Source organism: Alligator mississippiensis, chromosome 3, assembly GCF_030867095.1.
Source record: "Alligator mississippiensis isolate rAllMis1 chromosome 3, rAllMis1, whole genome shotgun sequence".
Lineage (NCBI taxonomy): Eukaryota > Metazoa > Chordata > Crocodylia > Alligatoridae > Alligator > Alligator mississippiensis.
Window position 1 is genome coordinate 260,447,439 of NC_081826.1, and position 12,609 is coordinate 260,460,047.

At 40.8% G+C, this 12,609-nt stretch overlaps 1 protein-coding gene across 7 annotated transcripts in view; it reads right to left on the minus strand.

Moving 5' to 3' along the window:
* ERBIN (erbb2 interacting protein) overlaps positions 1-12,609 on the minus strand; it is a 203,181-nt gene that overhangs the window by 164,590 nt on the left and 25,982 nt on the right. For 4 of the 7 annotated variants that reach the window (XM_059725123.1, XM_059725125.1, XM_014594092.3 and 1 more), the window contains one exon: positions 753-871. The exons of 2 other annotated variants lie outside the window; for them this stretch is intronic. The gene's annotated coding sequence lies outside the window, so the exon portion shown is untranslated. Of the gene's footprint in view, positions 1-99; positions 177-752; positions 872-12,609 lie in introns of those variants that run through there. One more of the 7 variants, XM_059725124.1, reaches the window with a different exon arrangement.

Consider the following 12,609-nt stretch of genomic DNA (forward strand, 5'->3'; position numbering starts at 1 on the left):
TTATTCCTCTCCAAGATAAGCATCTATGCATAAATAAAAGACTATGTGCTTTGTTAGCAAAGGTCTAGCTATACAACAAACAAATTCTTATCTTCTTACCTTTGGCTAGTTTGGCAGCCTTTTTGTCACTTTAACCTGACGACTTAAACTGGGCAAGTTGGTTGAAATTCATCGCTTCTACTAAGCCACTTAAGTTGAGATATAGATGCCTATAAATTCAAAGTTATCAAAAACTGGACTGCTATTTCACAAGGAATGCAAAAAGTACAAGCAAGTAATTCTGAACAGAATCTTAGTAGCATCAATGGAGAAGAGTCCGTCTATATAATAAATTTGCATACAAAACAGAAGGTAACAATTTTAAAACTACAAAAATAGCATACAAGAACTAAGAATATGCTGTTAAGCATTCATTTGTTATCAACACAGGGTCCTATATATTCAAAATTACTACATAAACAGGTGCAGAATCTCTAAGTTTTTTAAAATTACTTGCTGGCCACTATTCTCACTTGTTCCATACTTCTCCTAGATTCTATTAACATAACAAGAACTGACTTTATTCTCCTGACCCCCCCCCCCCAAAAAAAACCCTCTTTTATTGTTCAGAAAGGCCAATAAAGATGATGATGATGAAGGTGTAGGATCAGAAAAAGGTATATCCATTAATGCATCTGGAAAATTATTAGAGTAACAAGAAATGTACCAATGGAAAGGACATATTAAGAAGGAAAAATATACAAGTTTCCTACCCGAATCACACCACCTCCTCCTCCAGTTCACACCATGGGAGCTTGAATCAGTTTCTGAACTTTGAACTCTGAATCAGTGGGGTGCAGGACTCCACTCAAGACAAACCATCCACGTGGAACTACGAAGAAAGACATTTTACAGTTTTATAGTATTCATCTATAGTGAGTACAAAGACATTTTTTTCCTTTACACCAGCAGCTGGCAATGTTTAAGAGCCACAGGCTGGAGCAACACAACTCCGGTCCAGAGGCAAGCTAGTATTCTGATTCCACTGCAGCCACTTTTTCTTCTCACTATTTCTCCTCAACCCCCAGCAATGGCACGGGCACAGGCAATTGCTACCCAGCCCCAGCATAAACACAGGCAATGCTCCCAGCTACCAGAATGCTGCTGAATCCTTCCAGCTCTGCAGGCAAGATCCAGTGTTCTGGTCATATATTACCAACCCCTACTCTACACTAACAGTAGATAGGATAGTCAAATTTGATAACAACCACACCCTATTTTCTCACTCACAGCACTGCCCTGAGTAAGACAGACAACTTGTTTTTGAATGGCAAAATGAGGACAAAAAAAGAAAGATCTTAAATAAGGTATTTACCCCAGAGAAATACAGGCCGCTTAAGTCAGCAGAAGTGGGGGGCAAGAGGGCACAAAACATTGTGCCTGTTCCCTTAACCCTCTGGCTGCAGGATGGCACAGGGGCTGCTGGCTGAGTCAAACAGCTCAGTCTCTCTTCTCTTTTCAAGCTGAGCTGGGCAGGCAGGTGTGAGAGGGAGAAATTAATACTTCAAGTGCTGTGCAAGGGGCAGCACAATGAGAACTCAGGGTGCCCTAGCGCTGCTGACTACTGCCACTCTCTTTCCCAGGGCAGAGGGTCATGCTGCAGAAACTGCTACTATTACATTTTCTCACTTAAAATGTGCACTCCAGTCCCCAAAGCCTGATTTTTTCAAAAAGTGTGCTTTGTATGCAAGAAAAATGATATTAAACTCTCACTACTACAGTAATTGTGTTCTCTACAATACTTATATAATATTTAAATATTCTACCCATTATTGCTGTGACTTGGCTATTAATCAAGTGCAGAAATGAAGCAAATAAACACCAAAATTCAGTTAAGACCCATTAATATCTTTTCTATTGTCATGCAGCAGCCCAAACTAGAATGTATGAGTTGTAGAAAGGTTTGAATTCAAACAAATGCCATAGAAATGGAGGAAGTCTTAAATTTCTAGACTGCACTTTTATTAGATTAAATGTGAGTTTAAGTTAAAGTAATTTTTATAAAAATTAAACCTTGGGTTTAAATTGAATAACTGTATCCCCTTAAAGATGCTATCAGAGAGCATCTGAAGCATTTTATCTGAAAAAGAATAAGGTAAGTATACTACCAGCTCTGTGGCACTTGACTTCCTTAGTGATCTTCTGGGTAATGCCACTCCTAGCAACAGATGAACAGAAAAGGGAGTCTCCAATGGTTTAAAAAAAATCAGATCAGCCAACTACCTTTCATTTAGTTGAACCTGAGGTTTTAATGGGATGTTTTCAGTCATTGGCAGAAGGGAACGGAGTTGCTCTCAACTGATTTGATCCATTCCAGTCTACTAGTCCTATTCTGCCCAGAAACTTCTCTCATGGAAGATGGCAATGAACACCTATTTTTATTACATAGTCCTGGTTAGTGCAATGGCACAAAGAACAGTAAGTATGGGATGTTGTGAAAATGTGATGCCCATAACCTCATCTTGATTAAACTTGTTATGACTGCCTCAAATAAGATAATAAAATGGGAAGGAAAGAGGGTGGAAGAAGAGGTTACACTGAAACATCATCCATTTCCTAAGAAGCGCCAACTTGTTAACAAAACCAGCACTAGGAATCCTTCAAGAGATCAGATAGGATGTCTTGATTTAGAAATTAAGGCAATTTAATCAGCAAATGGAAAACCTAAGCTTAAATAATTTATTTAAATGAACTTTTCTATTTGAACTTCAGTTTCTTTCCAAAGAGAGGTTTACTTAGTGGTCAATATAGACACTAAAAGATGCAGATTTACATTACAACTGAAAAAAGCTTTTAAGCTACAAAAAAGTATCAAGCCCATTTAGGAAAGTATGTTATAATTATATATATTTTAAAGCAATCCTATGTATGGCTCAATAATTTTCAGATTCTTGTTTTAAAATTTTAGTTTACAGTACTTAAGAAGTAGTGTGTGAATGACATGTCACTCAATTACAAACATGGATACAGAGGAAAGTAGGGTTGTTCAGAGATCATCTAATCCTATCCCCCTCCCCAAAGCAGGATCATCCCTATCAAAACTATTTTACACAAATCCAGTCTAACCCAGGGGTGACAAAACACCTGGTTCTGCAGGGCCAGATGAGTGTTGCAGGGTTGTCTACAGGCTGAGTGAACAGCATGTGCCCTGCCACCTTCCCTCTCCCCCCACATCCAATCAATATACAGCATCCAGCAACCACAGCACCCACTGCAGTACCCATGCTTCACAGGGCACCAGTCCCGAACCAATTAAGGCAGGTACCAAATGCAGCACAGGTCTCAGGCCAGTTAGAGCAGGAAGGGTGTGCAGCATGCATTCGGAGCCCTGCACACAAGACCAGTCCAACGCACAGTGTGCAGAGCATGGGGCAACTCCAGATGAAGGGGCAGCACAGGGGGCTGATTGACAGGGCTCTGCAGGCCAGATCCAGCCTACAGGACATTTTTGACACCCCTAGTGTAATCTATTAGTAAAATTATTCGGTCAACCATGACAAACACAGGGTATAAACCCCCTTATCTGCCACAAGTAAAGCTGGGGAGCAACAGTGGCCAATGTCCTGCTGCTGCAAGGATTTTTAAAGCAGGTTTAAGATACCCAAGAAGCCCCCCTACACACACACACACACACACACACACACACACACACACACACACACACACACACTATAAAAACCCCACCTAGATAATTAAATCTTAGGTTATCATGCATGTCAAACTTATATCTGTGATGATTTTGCAACAAACTCTTCCAGCACAACTCTGTGTACCTTCCCCCCACCCCAATCAAGCTGCTACAATAGTATGTGATTTCACATTATACTTATAAAGCTTTACCTCAAAAGTTAGACCTTTTTCTCTTGATCCTTTCTTTTCTGGCGGGAGGGGAGGTTGGGGGGGGAGGAGGGGTTCAGTTTGTTTTTTTTTGTTTTGTTTTGTTTTTTTGGGGGGGGGGGGAGGAGAACAGAGGAAAGAAAAGCACCAAAAAAAATTTTTTTTTTAAATCAATTTTCATCAACTCCTGATATCAGATTTTAAAAGTTCGAGGAAGTTCTTATACTGAAATCAAGATAGATCTACCAAAATATTTTCAAGACTATTAGAAATTGTGAGAACAATAAAACTTAAAAGAACAAGAGTCTAAAATTCAAAACAAGACAACTTATTTTCTGTACAGTCACAGGCATAATCAACTAGCCCAGGACCCTTGCAACAAACTTGACAAGACACTAAAACCTGCATTCCTCTGTTCTTATCACATACCTTTCCCGAAAGGCTAAGCAGTAGTGCTGCAGAAAAGGACCTGGGGTTTACTGTGGACAATAAGCTGGATATGAATCAGCAGTGTGCCCTTGTTGCTAAGAAGGCTAACAGCATACCGGGTTGCATTAGTAAAAGAAATATTAGTGTAACTTTTCTGCACAGAAAAGTCAAAGGTTTATTTGGGCCTAGCAGTATTTCATCTTTTCTGACCATTATTGTCAGTTAACACTTCATTATGCAACGTTAGAGATCCAATAATGTACATCAATAGTTAACTACTGATTTCCTTGGGAGCATTTACACTGACACCATTATCCTACAACATACTCTCTGAAAGCTTGTTTGCCTTGAAAAAGGTACTAAAGTATCCATCTACTCCCCACTTATTCATAAATCAAATAAGCAAAATCTTGAGCTGCAGTTTAATTTTATTTCTTTAACAGAATGTTATATATGCTACAGTATAACATGTCACAGTGCATCTATTAATTAGATCACCAAAAGTTGTTAGTTTTAGGCATTTTACACAACTTAGCAGGGCTCTCACAGGGCTGGTCACTAAAATTTAAATTAAGTTTCTCTCAAGCACTAAAACAGAATTAGAGAGATGGCAAAACAGAAGGGCTCTTTATCACACTTATAGTATTTAAATACGTATTTATTATAAATTTAATTGCTTGTTGTTCCGACCAAAGCTGGACATAGATTTCAAGTTATAAACCTCTGCTAGATGGCATTTGAGAACAATGGAAATGGAAAAAAGGAAAAAAGTTATATAAACATCTTAAGTTATTAAAAAGAGTTACATACACCAGATTTTCTAACCAGAATGACTTTTGCTGTTAAAGAGTCAAAAATCAGCTCTCTCAGCATTTGAAATAAAATTAAAATTCCTCTATCTAGATCAATAGGATCATAAGAAAGCAGGGCTGGAATGGACCTCATCTAGTCCATCCACCTGCTCAAAGGGAGAAACATAAACCATCCCAGTTGAGTGTCTGTCTAACCTGCTCTTCAAAATTACCAGGGATGGAGATTCCACAACTCCTCCAGATAAATGCTTAACCGTCCTCATACTCAGAAAGTTCCTCCTTCCAACCTTAATTGCCTTTGTGGCAGCTTGAGGCTATTGTTCCCTAAAGCCACAGAGAAAAGGCCAATTTTTCCATCCTCTCCCTTCAGGTTTTTAAAAAAAATCATCTCCCCTTCAGACTTCTCTTTTCCAAATTAAATAACCCCAGGTCTTTCAGCCTTTCCTTCTAAGTCATGCTTTCCAGGCATCTAATTATTTTTGCCGCTCTCTACTGGACTCCTTACAGTCTGTCCAAATCTTTTTTGAAGTGTGCCCAAAACTGGACACAGTATTCCAAGTGAGGCCTCACTAGTGCCAAACAGAGCAGAGGAATCACTTCCCTTGATCTGCAAGAGACCCTCCTGTTAATACAGTTCAGTCATATGAAAAATATTAATCTAATTTTACTGTGTGATCTTGCATTGTAAGACTAGGCTGATTTTACTGTATTTCACAGCAGTAATTTTTAAAAATCTATTTTAATTGTACTTTGGCTTGAGGGTCCCCATACTATTCTCCTGTTTTGCTGGCTTCAGGAGGCAAGGCATAAAGTTTAAATTTGATATGAACATTACTTGAATACTATGGGGAATTAGGAAGAAGCTGATTCAGATTACCCCAAGTACTTCAGTTCACCAAAACCAATGGCTGATTTATTCCTGTGCACTAATGGAAATGTAGGCACGAACAGCATCAACTGCAACTGTACTGCAAATCCCTACACAGAAGTTCTTGGAACAAAACATGATTCTTACAGAGAGGAGAAAACTGGTGCACACAGTAGCAAGGCTGCCCATTCCTACTATGGATCATAAATATTCTAATAAAACCAATGGTCAGCTATATCAAAGGAAATTTAACAAATCTAAAAGCCAACATGGACTAAGCATTGCACAGTCCCCACAAGACCAATAGGAAAGTATTACATCATGAAGTTGACAACAGAGATGTAATTACTGAGATTTATGACTATACTTACAGTTTACCAGAAAGCAAACTGAATAGAAATGTCTTTTATTAACCAAACAGTCCACCAAAACATCCAGATTAGGATAGGCTATTGTATCAATAGATACATGCAATGAAAGCATAAGAGTAAGTTTCAGGAAAAATTGGTCATGCAAGAGTAAACAATCTTGCTTCACAAAGAAAATATATGTATATCAGGCAGTGAAGTTTTACTAATTTTTTCTTATTTCCTTCTGCTTTTCAAAAATTCAGTGTGTTCAGAATTTACTGCACTCTGACTTATTTCACAGGTTAAATATTAAGGAAAAGAAAAGATTGCATGCAAGTGTGTGTGTGTGTGTGTGTGTGTGTGTGTGTGTGTGTGTGTGCGCGCGCGCAACTATTCACACATTCATTTATTGAAATTGCATATATGCACTGCCAATTTTGCACACAAGTGATTAGCTTTACAAACAGTTGTATTAATCTGAAAGGAATCAGGAAGACACTAGTGCAGAGACATCAAATTCATTTGGCCTCAGGGGCCTGAATGGATCCATGGATCCCCCCCTCTCCCTGCCCCATCAGATCCACAATACAGGGATCCACACCACACATGATGCCTGCCTTGGCCAGTCTGGGATCCATGGCACATGCAGAGCCTCCCCTCTTCTCCTTGCTGGTCTAGGATCCATGCTACACATGGCACCTGCCCCTTTTTCCCCTCTATTCATTCAGGATCTATACTACTTGCAGCACCTGTGCTGCGCCACATGGCACCTGCTCCAGCCAGTGCAGGACCCATGTGCCTTGCAACACCCACAGGCAGCCTAGGCAGCACGGGACTGGCTTGAGTAGGTGCTGCATATAGCACAGATCCTGGAGCAGGTCACCACATGCAGCACACATCCTGGGCCTTGTGCAAGGGGCACAACACAACAGACCCTGGGGCAGCACCAGAAGCTAGGCAACGTGGCTCCGTGGGCTCGATCCAGGCCACAGGCCATATCTGACATTAGAACATTCTTTTCCAAAGAGACTGTGGTTCTAAACATGCAAGATAAAAGACATATTTCCAGTCAGAGAAAAAAAGTTAACACACAAAAGTTAAGGAAAAAGTTTTACAAATGAAACTTACATCCAAATTAATTACTGATTCACCATATCTTATATTAAGCACGTTCTAGGGAGTCCAATAAAAAAATCACAGTGTAAAACTATACATCTGGCTATTGTCCAAGGGACAATTCTCATGTCCAGCCATAGATTACATAATAACAAAACCTTCTAGAAACTGAGTCAGACAAAAAAGTAACTCTGAAATAAGTTCCATTTTTTAAAAAGGCAAAGGTCTCAAAAGTGAGAAAGATGGTTTTAGATATCTCCACAACAGACTGTGCCTCTAAGACAAAATTTAACACAGAACCTCCATTGGTAGATCATTCTACAACTGAGCAACCGGAGAGGCTAGTCTTAATGAGTAGAACTGTCCAAACTCAGTTATTCATCTTCAGCATTAGCAGTTCCTTCTGTAATAAAAGTTCTATTCAGTTCCCATCTCAATACTGAAAGTGAAACCAAACAAATTATTTATACATTTTAACAAAATTTAGCTAACAGTCAAAAAAAATTAAAATGTGTGGTATACAAATCACATCCCAATTACACTAGGACTACAAAGAAGAGAAACTAGGAATGTGACAGAAATCATGACTGCTGTTCCAATAGAATAGCATGTATCGCGGACACGGCATTATCATTGCTTCTGCTATAAACAGTGTTTATTTGTATTGCATGCATGAGACCTCTTTTAATGACCTTTTGTCTCTATTCAATGTATAAAGATAAGATGCACCCTAAAACTTAATGAACCCCACCGAATCCAAACCCACCCTACAGAGATCCAGTATCTCTTAGAAAATAACAAGGATTTCCATAGCATTCAAAAATAGAATTAGAAATAATTTACTCATGTTTTGGAACTGTATCTTGTCACTTTTTTTTATTTAAACAGGTAATAAAATTATTCTAAATGTAATTCACAATAATTGTAGCATAAAACAGCACTGTCCAAATGGTCTCCCAGTGTCTCGCAGGGGATTAATTTGCACCCTCAAGCTCCTGCCAGTCTTCAAGCTCACTCCTTCAGCTTTCACTGCCTGCCCCCAATCAAGGGGGCAGGGCAGTGCAATGCAGTGTTGTCTAGGGAGCTGAGGGCAAGCCTAGAGCCATATATGTGGTGCAGTGCACAGTGCAGCAACCCCCCCACTCCCTTCTTAAGTGCATGACATAGTGGTCAGAGGGGCTCCCACCTGGGAGGCCAGATGTACTGGCATGGCATGGGGTGGGGGGGCACAGAACCATGGCTTACCCTGATGCAGCCTGTGGGCATGTGGCCCCTTCATAGCATTTGGCCCAAGGGCAGGTAGAAGTTGAACAGCCCTGGTATAGGACATATTAATAATGTTATTGGAAAGAAACAAAAAAGAAAGCTGGGACTACAAGAAAGAAATGTAGCTGCTTGTAGGTTTTATTCCATATACTCTCTCCACCCCAGAAGGTAAGCTCCTCCTTACATGGGATTATATAGTATGTTTCAGTTTTTTTCGTGAAGACTTAGTCTCTCAATGAAAGCTGACAAACTTACCTTGTGCAATCTTAAGAGAGATCATATAATCAAGGAGGCTCCCATTTCCCATGAGCCTTTTCAGAATATTCCAAGCACTTCTGCATGTGCTGGGATGTGGGGGGGGGGGGGGGGGGGTAAAGGGGGTAGCATGGATCCAAGAGAGCCGCTCTAGTTAAAGCGCTGCAGCACCTTGTGTATCAGTATCTCCGCACTTCAAAATGGCAGCAGGGGTACTTGCACTAAAGCTCATTCAATGAGCTTTACAAGCTTTAGTTAAAGCACCCCAACACCTTTTTGAAACATGGGGATGCTGATACATGAGATGCGGGAGGATGCTGGAGTGCAGTAATTATCACACTTCAGCAGACTCAGTTAATCAAATCTGCTCCAACATGCTATAACACAGCACATCAGAGCAGCCTCTGTGTTTGTGTACAGGCACCCTTTAATAAATATTTTGTCTTTGTTTTTGACACAAACACAGTCCCAACAAATCTGAATTTTTCACATTAATGAAGCTAACACTGAGGACAGTTATTTAAAGAAGTCACCTGTTGACCAACACCAAATCCCATCCAGTTAAGTTCATTCTCACAGGACATGATTTGGAAAGAAAAAAAGAAGAGATTATCCATATGCTGCAACTGCCAAACTAAGGCAAGCAAAATAGCAAAGTAATATTTTACTGAGTTATATTTTTAGGGTGTAGGGTGGGGAAATAAAAGTCTTCTTCCTTTCTGAGGATCACTTTAGTTCTTCTCAACTGCAGCATGAAGCATAGATTACAAGTCCAAACCAAAAAAGTAAGTGATAAACAAGTAAATTATTTGCTTACTTCATTTCAGAAAAAAGAAACATCCAGTCAGAGATCAAATATACTGGGCATAAGAGGGCAGCACTCTTTTTAATGATCTATGAATAGAATTTACTTGAGGGAAAGAAAGCAATATTGATTTTAAGACTATTAATTTGGAACATACTTAAGTGCTCCAATGAGATTTCAATGAATGTATACTTTACTTCAAAGCTCATCTTGCAGATGCAATTGCTATTAATAATGGTACCCTGATGGACAACAAATAACGAACCTAAGTGGTACTAAGAAATGTTTGGCAAGAGATATTAAGCCAAGTTTCTCTCTCAAACCCTGGATGTTTTTTGAAGCCTTAACTGTAGGTGCACTCATTTAGTATCTCACTCCTACTATGTCCCCCTCGTAATTAGAGGTGAACCTATACATCGGTCCCATACGGATTGGCACCAATATAAAGAATACTGACTGTATCAGCAATCAGCTGTTGTTGACTGATGGTACTAATAATAACACTGATAAACGACCCATGCATGCACACAGCCGGAGTGCAACACACAGGCGGGCCAGGAGCACAGCCTGGCAGCGTGGAGACTAGCCAGGTCCAGCTGGCAAGTCCGTTGGGAAAGAAACAGCATGGGAGGGGGAGGGAACACAGATAGAGGCCTCAGTGTTGAGGGACAGAGTGGGGCAGGGCAGACACTGCCCAGGCAGAGTGGGGTGAGGGATGGAGTTGCGAGCCTCATCCAAGGGACACGGTGGGGGGTGGGCAGCTCCCACTGCTGAGCACACCCCAGGACCTGTGCGGGCTGGGACCAGGCCCTGACTGTGCAGCACCTGCCCCAGCCCTGCCCCAACTCCCTCCCTCACCACGGTGGCCTCGATCTGCCACCCCATGCCCTTTCCCTCTCCCCTCAACAAACTTGCAGCCAGACACGGCTCTCCATGCTGCCCAGCTGCATATCGGAATCAGATTAGTATAGGCCCATGTAGCTTGTTAAAAATTGGCCATTGGTATCAGCCCAAAAATCTCTATCAATGCACCCCTACTTGTAATGCAGAAAGGGCCACAAAGCACAAACTTCTGAAAGCTCTGCATCTGCAGTGCTGCAGCCTATTAGGCAGTCTAAGAAGCCTGCTCCCAGAGCTTTTAAAATTGTTAATCCAAGGATCTCACCCACTTCCAGAAGCAGGGGAGATCCTTGGATGACCTGGTGTCCTAGGATTAGGAAGATGCAAAATTCCCCGTTCTCTTCTCAGCCACAAGAGCTGGGCTACTCCTCTAATCTCATTTTTTAATGTTTAGAAAAACCATATTTTCTTATCTCCTGATATAGAGGATTCTAGGTTATTAACTGCACTGGCTTTTCCTTTTCTCCTTTTTTGTTAGCAGCAGTATTATCAGTCAATGCCCAGGGTACAGGCTGTTAACTGTCAGGCTGGTTGCCTAATACCACATATCTCCATTCCCACCAATGCTGGGATTCAATTGAAGAAAACAAACACACACAAAAAAAGGTGCACCCTACGTTTAAACAATGTTGAGCTATAATAGGGTGGCCTTTTATCACTTAATCTTTTACCCCATGCAAAAGCAGGAAAGGTACCTCAAAGACTGTGAGAGGTAAAGTACCTGAGAACAGGAAGTTCAAAAAGTAGGTAGTCTGAGAAAGCAGACTGTAGGATCAAGGAGAAAGACAGATGTAGCAACACAGAAGGTACAGAGTTGTCCTCTCGTCAGCTCAGTTCCTGTTCTGGTTAATTACTTCCCACCTAGTGGGCTACAGCCCTGACCGTGGCCTACTTTAAAAGGGAAAGGACACATTAATCTGTGCCCTTTTGACAAGGAATCTCAAGTGAAGCAGATTCTTAAAAAATAAATAAATCCTTTGCACCTGTTCTTAGGGCCATTTCAGTTATCTGAAACCGTGTGTGTGAAATTCTCAGCAAAAGGTCCAGAATTTTCAGGGTCTGTAATAAAGTCAACTGTGTTGGAGGGGGGAGGGGAAGCATATTCAGAAAGAACACATATAATATAGTCATAACACAGACATATTACATGGTGCACACATGCACGCATACTGGGATATTCCTCCACACATCTCATTCACACACTGATATTTTGGTAAGGCTATTTGAGATTCATGCCCATCAGCTGCTCTCTTGTACGGTGTTGACCCACATCTCAAAAGCAGCCCAACAGATAGCTGGCGGCAGTCTTACTGGCATATTCCCACATTTGGAGCATGCAAGAGGGGCACACTCAGGAACACCCGGTTAAGACTCTGCTGTTCCAATGTAAAAACACCTTCCATGTTGTCACTGTTCAAGTGGCAGCTGCCCAGCCAATTCAGATCCATGATGGACATGAGAGAAATCCATATGAAGTGAACAGAGAATGCCAAAAAGAGGAGGAGGGCAAGGAAGTGTTCCAGGCCAAGAGGGCATGGGAAGTTAGACGGTGGTCTAACTATTCACTATTTTCTATTCACACTTTATTGTTAAATGCTGGGTTCTCCCCAAACTTCTCTTTTTTAAACTGATGCTCTGAATGTTACGAAACTCATTAAAGAGCAAGCAGGATATTAAAAACAAGTATGCCAAAGCTGCATTTCGCTCAAATGAAGTACTGCTCCAAACCATCATCTTGGACTAATGGCATGAAAAAGACCCACAATAAAAATGTTATTAATTGCAGAACTCAGCTAAGATACAAAATCAATCACAGGGCTTGGGGTTCAGCCATCTTCAAAGTAAAGCTATACCTCGGATTAAGTTATTACTCCAAATGTTGGGCACAAAGGTAATAGCCTTGTGGTAAAGATATTTTAATACCTGTGAGAG